This window comes from Eleutherodactylus coqui, chromosome 4 (genome assembly GCF_035609145.1).
Source record: "Eleutherodactylus coqui strain aEleCoq1 chromosome 4, aEleCoq1.hap1, whole genome shotgun sequence".
In the NCBI taxonomy this organism is placed as follows: domain Eukaryota; kingdom Metazoa; phylum Chordata; class Amphibia; order Anura; family Eleutherodactylidae; genus Eleutherodactylus; species Eleutherodactylus coqui.
In genome coordinates, this window is record NC_089840.1 from 231080985 (window position 1) to 231091156 (window position 10172).

General features: G+C 42.8%; 1 long non-coding RNA gene across 1 annotated transcript; it reads left to right on the forward strand.

Annotated features, from left to right (window-relative positions):
- Window positions 1-4564: 4564 nt before the first annotated feature.
- On the forward strand, window positions 4565-7089 carry LOC136624886 (uncharacterized). Its single transcript, XR_010792472.1, has 3 exons — window positions 4565-4633; window positions 5723-6081; window positions 7004-7089. It is a non-coding gene; the product is annotated as an uncharacterized lncRNA (long non-coding RNA).
- Window positions 7090-10172: the final 3083 nt, after the last annotated feature.

Consider the following 10172-nt stretch of genomic DNA (forward strand, 5'->3'; position numbering starts at 1 on the left):
GGGGCACAGGGGGAGAGGCAGTGGTGCAAACCGGAGGCGGTGAACGGGCATCGTCCCACCTTGTGGGGTGCTTGGCCATCATATGCCTGCGCATGCTGTTGGTGGTGCCTCCCCAGCTGATCTTGGCGCGACAAAGGTTGCACAGCACTGTTCGTCGGTCGTCAGGCGTCTCTGTGAAAAACTGCCACACCGTAGAGCACCTTGACCTGTGCAGGGTCGCATGGCGCGAGGGGGCGCTTTGGGAAACAGTTGGTGGATTATTCGGTCTGGCCCTGCCTCTACCCCTGGCCACCGCACTGGCTCGGCCTGTGCCCACACCCTGACTTGGGCCTCCGCGTCCTCGCCCGCGTCCACGTCCTATAGGCCTACCCCTACCCCTCAGCATGGTGTATTACCAGTGATTTGATTTCCCAGGCAGGAAATAAATTGGCGCAAGCCTGCTGTTAAACGTAGCTGGCTGCGTATGATTTGTTTACTATCTCCACCCACCACACACGTACACAGAACGCTGAGGACTGACAGAGGCAGGGCACATAGAATTTTTCCCTTTTTTTAAAAAGAAAAGGCCCACTGACTATATTCAATCAGATAAGAAATCTGTTCCACAGAAATGCAGTTATATGAAGTGCAGCAGAGCGGAGACTTTTCACAGGCAGCAAATAAATTGGCACAAGCCTGCAGGACAAATTGAATGTTTCCCTTTTTGGGAAACGGAGGGCCCACTGACTATATTCAATCAGATAAGATATGTGTTGCACAGAAATGCAGTTATATGAAGTGCAGCAGAGCGGAGACTTTTCACAGGCAGCAAATAAATTGGCGCAAGCCTGCAGGACAAATAGAATGTTTCCCTTTTTGGGAAACGGAGGGCCCACTGACTATATTCAATCAGATAAGATATGTGTTGCACAGAAATGCAGTTATATGAAGTGCAGTAGAGCGGTTACTTTTCACAGGCAGCAAATAAATTGGCGCAAGCCTGCAGGACAAATTGAATGTTTCCCTTTTTGGGAAACGGAGGGCCCACTGACTATATTCAATCAGATAAGATATGTGTTGCACAGAAATGCAGTTATATGAAGTGCAGCAGAGCGGTTACTTTTCACAGGCAGCAAATAAATTGGCGCAAGCCTGCAGGACAAATAGAATGTTTCCCTTTTTGGGAAACGGAGGGCCCACTGACTATATTCAATCAGATAAGATATGTGTTTCACAGAAATGCAGTTATATGAAGTGCAGCAGAGCAGTTACTTTTCACAGGAAGCAAATAAATTGGCGCAAGCCTGCAGGACAAATAGAATGTTTCCCTTTTTGGGAAACGGAGGGCCCACTGACTATATTCAATCAGATAAGATATGTGTTGCACAGAAATGCAGTTATATGAAGTGCAGCACAGCGGAGACTTTTCACAGGCAGCAAATAAATTGGCGCAAGCCTGCAGGACAAATAGAATGTTTCCCTTTTTGGGAAACGGAGGGCCCACTGACTATATTCAATCAGATAAGATATGTGTTGCACAGAAATGCAGTTATATGAAGTGTAGCACAGCGGAGACTTTTCACAGGCAGCAAATAAATTGGCGCAAGCCTGCAGGACAAATAGAATGTTTCCCTTTTTGGGAAACGGAGGGCCCACTGACTATATTCAATCAGATAAGATATGTGTTGCACAGAAATGCAGTTATATGAAGTGCAGCAGAGCAGTTACTTTTCACAGGCAGCAAATAAATTGGCGCAAGCCTGCAGGACAAATAGAATGTTTCCCTTTTTGGGAAACGGAGGGCCCACTGACTATATTCAATCAGATAAGATATGTGTTGCACAGAAATGCAGTTATATGAAGTGCAGCACAGCGGAGACATTTCACAGGCAGCAAATAAATTGGCGCAAGCCTGCAGGACAAATAGAAGGTTTCCCTTTATGGGAAACGGAGGGCCCACTGACTATATTCAATCAGATAAGATATGTGTTGCACAGAAATGCAGTTATATGAAGTGCAGCACAGCGGTTACTTTTCCCAGGCAGGAAATAAATCGGCGCAAGACTGCAGGACAAATACAATTTTTCCCTTTTTGGGAAACGGAGGGCCCACTGACTATATTCAATCAATAATATATGTCTTCTGGCCCTGCTTACACAATTCTCTCCCTGTAGTATTACTGCAAGGCGCAATGCTCTGCAGACAGCCGATTTTGAAAAGAAAAAAATATGCAACACTGCTAACAGCAGCCTGCACAGTACTGCACACGGATAGATGTGGCCCTAAGAAGGACCGTTGGGGTTCTTGAAGCCTACACTCACTCCTAACACTCTCCCTACCTAAGCACCACTTCTGTCCCTGTAGTATTACTGCAAGGCGCAATGCTCTGCAGACTGCCGATTTTGAAAAAAAAAAAATTTGTGCAACACTGCTAACAGCACCCTCCACAGTACTGCACACGGATAGATGTGGCCCTGAGAAGGACCGTTGGGGTTCTTGAAGCCTACACTCACTACTAACACTCTCCCTACAGCAGCTCCGGCACCAGCAGCACTTTCCCTCAGCTAACTCACAAGACATCTGAGGCGAGCTGCGGGAGGGGCCGACTTTTATACTCGGGTGACATCTGATCGCCCCAGCCACTCACAGCAGGGGGGTGGTATAGGGCTTGAACGTCAGAGGGGGAAGTTGTAATGCCTTCCCTGTCTTTCAATTGGCCAGAAAAGCGCGCTAACGTCTCAGAGAGGAAACTGAAAGTAACCGGAACACCGCGTGGTGCTCGTTAAGAGTAACGAGCATCCCGAACACTCTAATATTCGCACGAATATCAAGCTCGGACGAGTACGTTCGCTCATCTCTATTTATTATATTTAGTGGAAATGCCCTCAAATTGCAGACTTGGAAATCAATCTGAAAGTCAGAAATAACCAAAATCTGTAAGGTGTCTAACTTATTTTAACATACGTTTGCCTCCTGTCTGATATCAAAACGTCTAACCACACTGAAATGTCAGAGTGATTTGTTTCTTAATTCTATCAATACTTGTATTTTGTAAGTGCATGTCCTTCTGATCAGAGGCGTAACTTGAAGCTCCCGGGCCCCGATGCAAATCTTGGAACAGAGCCCTGAACTATAATGCTTTCCCTATAGTGCTGGGTTCCCTATATGGAGAAGAGAGGCTTTGTGGGTCCCTGCTTCTGATTAATACTGTGTTCTTAAAAATATTGTATTTTAAGACTACTGGTGTCGAATTTGTATGTGTAAGGATCACCATAAACAGTACTTACTGTGTGGGTCCTTCATGGGTACAAAAATGGAGGCATTACTACTCTGTGGGGTACCACAGGTGGCAATATTACAATCGTTCTATAGAAGGCAGGATTGTGTAAAGGTATACATAACATAGGGAGGATGTTGGAAAATTGAGAAGCCAATAGAGAAAAGTTGTGGCCAGGAGTTGTCATCATAGCAGTCTGAACTGGATACACAAAACAATGGAAACTGAACAACTGCAATCAGAGGGGACATCACCTGTCATCACTGGATGTTACGGTACTGAAAACACTTAAATGGTCTGTAAAACAACTTTGTAGAGCTGAAATTTACCATTATATAGTCAGTGTATGCGCTGTTGCAGATTTATTGCTGCATGTGTTGTGACACAGTGTAAAGAAGACCACTGTTGCCCATGGGTTCACAAAAACCTGGAGCTGGCTCTGACAAGAGTTTCTGTTGTTGCCTTCAGTGGAGACATACCTATTTTCTCTGGGACATGTATTGATACTCCCCCTTCTCCTTCCTCCATTTTTCCCTCATACTCACTCTCTCTTCCCAGTCTCCCTCCCCCCTTTCCTCCTTCATTTTGCCCTATACACTGGCATAACTATAGGGGATGCTGGGGATGTGGTTGCACCCCGGCCCAGAAGCCTTAGGGGGCCCATAAGGCCTCTCCTCTCCATATAGTGAGCCCAGTGCTATGCATAAAGCATTACAGTTGGGACCCCTGTTACAGGTTTTGCATTGGAGCCCAGGAGCCTCAGGTTACGCCTCTGGCTCTATGTTATGTAAAATGTAGATTTCCACAAATATTCATGTCTGGTTTACTTGATATAACAGAAGTAATATTTGTTTTGATAATCTGTTGACCACAATGTCAAGAGTCTTTTTTCTTTGGACTTATGACTTTTATGCAGAAACAGCATGTTGTATTCTTTGAAGTCTATTTCCGATAGACTATTTTAAAAATGGGTTAAAAAGAAGAAGGTTTTACAATATATTGTAAGGAATGCCTGGCTATGGCAGATTGTTGCATGTTTGGGTGAAATATTCTTGAAAGTCCAATGAATCATTGCAAAAACTTTTGAGTAGTTAAAAGGTCAAAGGATAACATCACTTTTATAACCTTTTATTCTCTGTAATTATCAGATTTATGCATTACTAACTAGTGACATATAGGACAAAGCACTGTGTTTAGAAATAATCATTTACTTATGGATAAGGAGGCCACTCCCTCTACGTCCTGCGTACTGGAAACAACATAAATACTTCAAGGGTAAATTAGTATGATACCTTTCCAGGCTATCACCACATCCACCAACCATGTTGCGTTGTGCTACTTTACTTGCTCTTCTGGTTTTAACATGGACTGAAAAAGGTATGAAAACAGGATTATTCAATGCAATATTGTTCATATATATTATTAGCACTATTATTATAGCTACAAAAGAGTAATAGTGTCCTATGGACAAAGAGAAAGGATGAGGGAGAGAGAAATATTGTTGCACCTTGTAAGGTAAAGGAATCTGTCATCTGAAACCAGCAATGATTCATTTACTTAATTTGTGGCATTTTACAAGCTATAATCTGAGGTTCTCTCCCACCTCGTCTCCAGCCGTTGATTGGCAGCGTTCTTTTCTCCTAGATTACATAGATGGACGTAATGAGACACAGATCATCAATATCAAGGATTACAGGGTGTGCGCACACATTGCAGAGGATTACACCCCCAGCTTGCACTGCAGCTTGTAAAAGCTGATATGAAAATTACTGCACTGAATTAAGTGAGCCATCGTTGCAATCAGGATGTCAGTTATTAGTTCATGCTGCCCACAGATACAGTAATGTATTGCTACTGGTTTGTGATAAAAGAATGAGAGACATTCAGGAGAAGATGTCAAGTTTAATGATAACATCCTTACTTGCTCTATCAGAAGGAAATCACTGCAGAATTTATTATTAAGGTCAATGATGACTACATAAATTCCTACAGTTTATAGTGAGCACCCCCTATTGGCAGCCGCAGTCAGAGGGAATTATATTCTTTAACTCTCACCCCCAATATATTGCATATCACCATTAATCCTCTTTGTCAGTGTAGAGCACAACAGATACTTGGTATTGCACATTAAACTACTCTAAGAGCATCAGGAATAACATAATGTAAACCCCTAATCCACCCTATGCAGCAATGTGTGATGTAGAACATGTCTATGACATATAATTTAATGGCATACACACCACTGGCATACAGTATGTACCAGATATTGCATGCACAAAGCTTTGGTGTCTTGTTTTCCCCACAAAAGTCAATCACCAGTTACTCACAATGGGACTGATTCATTTAATAGAAATATAATAAAGAATTTCAGTATAGACAACTTCCTAATGGACGAGGGGGCATTCCCCTAAAATCAGCTTCTACCTTATTGTTTACTTTTTGATTGTGATCCACATTGTCTTCCAGCTGGTTCCACTACGTGTGACAACAAATGTACATCCAAAGAACATAAGGAGATATATGCTATCCTGGACAGAGCTGAAGCTGCTGTAAACAAGATCCTGGGCTCAAAGAAGGAGAAGAAAATTATTAGTGATGTCAGCAAAAAAATCAAATCCAAGATATGTGAACTGAACCTTGATGCTGAAGAGCTGTCTAGGCTAAGAATCAAGTGTGAATCGTGCCTTGACAAAATTAGAAGGAGGTATATAAAGGATGAGCTTATTGTGCAGTTTTTAAATGATGACCCAATGAAGCACATTGAAGCATTTATTAAAAAAGTAATGAAAAGAAAATAACTGATCCTTGGCTACTGTATGTTACAGGTAAGGAAAGGAAAGAAGTACAGAAAATAAAAATACCATATAGCCAAACATCGCCAGGACTGGGCATTTTGAGTGTGCTATGAGGCCACACTTCTCTAGTCCCTGGATTACATCACATTAAATATTAGCATCATGTTAAAAGTTTTAACCCCATTTTCAATTATCCTATTATGGCATTGTAAGTTATTACAGAAGGCTCCTCACATGTGACCACCATCATTTATCTGGGGTAGATAGTAAGGCTGGATTCACATGAGCATATTTGCGCTGTGTCTTACGAGTGCAAAATTTGCATGCGTGATACGCAATGAATAGAACCCATTGATTTCAATGGGTTTGATCACATGCACATAGTTCCAGCGCATTTCGTCATGTGAAAAAAGCACAAGAGCCCTTTAAATTAATAGGCTTGCATAAATGCGTATTGTATTTGCAGAAATCCTGAGTATTCACGGTGCATATATGCACACAATCATTTATTTATTGTATTCCTTTGTTAGCAAACATACGCAGGAGCTGGTGAAATATACAGCTGTAAGTGCATTTTGTCCATGCAAATACACTGAGTGTTTGCGTGGCAGAAATGCGCTTACACCCATGTGAACCCGACCTTAATACAAAGAGGAGTTTTCACTCTGAAGAACCCAGTACCTTTGCAGCTAACATGGAATGATCACGAATTTGAATGGGTATCATGTAATATTTTATTTTCTTTGTGATAGTGCTGCAGAAAAACGGAATATTTGCATCTTACAACTGAAGAGTAGGATCCCAGCGGTGGGACAACTTGCGTTCTGCTTCTCGTTATGGGACTATTTAACAGAAAGGGCTATAAAAAGTGTACAAAGTCTTTAAAGTTCTTGTAAATAATTATGTTATTTTAGAAAAGAGATTTGCAATAACAATTATCTGCTTTTTTCAGTGCTGGGAGTTCTGGAAGACCACAAGTCCCTGAAGAATTAGTATATCAACATAATATGTATGTTGGTACATTAGCAATAAAGAGCATTAATCAATTTCATTTGTGTAATACTTTCATTTTACGGACACTGTAATTACTTGTTTCTCTCATACATTCCACATGTTCTAGATTAGACATTTCTACCCTCCTTTCATGCTTCAGCTGCATGCTCCTCTAATTACAGCCTTTTATTATCACAGTGTCACATCAGAAACCTGTATAAAATGAATGCAAGCAGGGGCGTACCTAAAGGTTCAGGGGCCTGGGTGCAAAAGTTTAGCTTGGGCTTCCCCTCCCGGAGACCTCTTCCCCTCCCATACCTAGATCATGCTACATACACGATCTAGCACCTTGGTGTAACCTTTCCAAACTTGATGCATTTCCTACACTACATGAAAAATTGTTTGTAGCCCCACACACAGCTTTTTACCAGTATTAGTGCGGCATCCCGAGCGCCGTGCTCTCCGTGGTACAACGCTCCCATTGATTCTAATGGGGTTACTTAAACCTGCGCTTGAATGCAGTCTTCCTAATGCTGCGATTTTAAAGAGCTGTCTGTTCTATTTTTGCGTTTTTGTGTTTAACGCACCTCCTCACCCATCACAATTATGGGGTACATTAAAAAGCGCTGCCAAACAGTGTTCCATGCGTTCAAAAATGATGTTTGAAGTTCCAGTAAAAATGCCATGATTTCAAGCTGCATTTTCTTAGGGTGTGTTCTTGTTTTTGTTGTAATTTAGAACCACAATTAAGAAAAACACATATAAGGATGACTACCCACTACAGTTTTTTTCACTGCGAAATTCACTGCGTTTTTTTTTTCTCCAGGGGTCTATGGGACTTGTAATGTTAAAATTTACAGCAAAATCGCGATTTTGCGCAATCGCGATTTTAACATTACAAGACCCATAGACCCCTGCAGAAAAAAAAACGCTGCGAATTTCGCAGTGAAAAGAAACTGTAGTGGGTAGTCACCCTAAACCTGCATGCAGTATTTAAAGACCACATACATTATGAAGAAACTGCATACACTATAAAAAACTGCATGTGTTTTTGATGCATTTTTTATTGTGTGTAAAGTGTGAAATCATATACAGTATATACAGATAGACAAACACCATGTATCCCCCAAAATAAGACACTATCTTATATTAATTTTAGCCTCAAAAGAGGCACTTGGTCTTATTTTTTTGGGGTGGGGGGCATCTAATAATAATTATCTAGCAGCCGGTGTTGGGGTCCCTCGCGATGGCCTGTGGCACTGCTGCAAGCTGCCGTTTCCTTCTGAACATCGACAAAGCAGTTTTTCCTGGAATACCCCGCCTCTAGCAAACTAATGCTCTGATTGGTTAATCAAGCGCCCCGTCAGCCAATAAGACCCGGTGTTTGATTAACCAATCACATCCATTCATTGAATGACATCATTGAATGGCTGTGATTGGTTAATACAGTACCACCTTTCATTGGCTGACGCGGCTCTGGATTAACCAAACAAACCATTAGCTTGCTGGAAGCGGGGTATTCAAGTCCTGTTTCCAGGAAGAACTGCTCTGTCGGCATGAAGGAAGACACGGCAGCCTGCAGCAGTGCCGCAGCCCAGTGCGAGGGACCCGAACGCTGTCTGCTAGGTAAGCATGTGTATGTATTATATACATATATATATATATATATATATATATATATATATATATATATATATATATATATATATATATATATATATACACATATGCACACAAATATATATATGTGTGTGTGATATATTCCCCAATGTTGATCCAGAGGCAAAAATAACAAATGAGATAGAAGCAAATATTCCCCAATTGAGGGGGAAAAAAAATGTTTTGACTCCAGTCTGGCAATCAGAATAATGCCTAGCTCAACAAACCTTCCAAAATTACTAATGATTATGACTAGAGATGAGCAAGCACCAAAATGCTCGGGTGCTCGTTACTCGGGATGAAATTATTGCGATGCTCGAGGGTTCGTTTTGAGTAACGAACCCCATTGAAGTCAATGGGCGACCCGAGCATTTTTGTATATCGCCGATGCTCGCTAAGGTTTCCATTTGTGAAAATCTGGGCAATTCAAGAAAGTGATGGGAACGACACAGCAACGGATAGAGCAGACGAGGGGCTACATGTTGGGCTGCATCTCAAGTTCCCAGGTCCCACTATTAATCCACAATAGCGGCAAGAGTGGGCCCCCCCTCCCAACAATTTTTACTTCTGAAAAGCCCTCATTAGCAATGCATACCTTAGCTCAGCACCACACTACCTCCAACAAAGCACAATCACTGCCTGCATGACACTCCGCTGCCACTTCTCCTGGGTCACATGCTGACCAACCCCCCCCCCCCCCCGCACGACCCAGTGTCCACAGCACACACCAAAGTGTCCCTGCGCAGCCTTCAGCTGCCCTCATGCCACGCCACACTCATGTCTATTTATAAGTTCGTCTGCCATGAGGAGGAACCGCAAGCACACACTGCAGAGGGTTGGCACGGCTAGGCAGCGACCCTCTTTAAAAGGGGCGGGGCGATAGCCCACAATGCTGTACAGAAGCAATGAGAAATCCAATCATGTGCCACCTCCATCAGGAGCTGCACACGTGGGCATAGCAATGGGGAACCTATGTGCCACACACTATTCATTCTGTCAAGGTGTCTGCATGCCCCAGTCAGACCGGGGTTTTTTATAAATAGTCACAGCCAGGTACAACTCTGCAATGGGAATTCCGTGTGCACCCACAGCATGGGTGGCTCCCTGGAACCCAGCGGCTGTACATAAATGTATCCCATTGCAGTGCCCATCACAGCTGAGGTAACGTCCGATTAAATGCAGGTGGGCTTCGGCCCACACTGCATGCCCCAGTCAGACTGGGGTTCTTTAGAAGTAGACACATGCAGTTACAACTCCCTGTGGACCCACAGCATGGGTGGCTCCCTAGAACCCACCGGCGGTACATAAATATATCCCATTGCAGTGCCTAACACAGCTGATGTAACATCAGCTTTAATGCAGGTGGGCAAAAAATTAATTGGATTACACTGTAGGCGAGGGCCCCAAAAAATTGGTGTACCAACAGTACTAATGTACGTCAGAAAAATTGCCCATGCCCAACCAAGAGG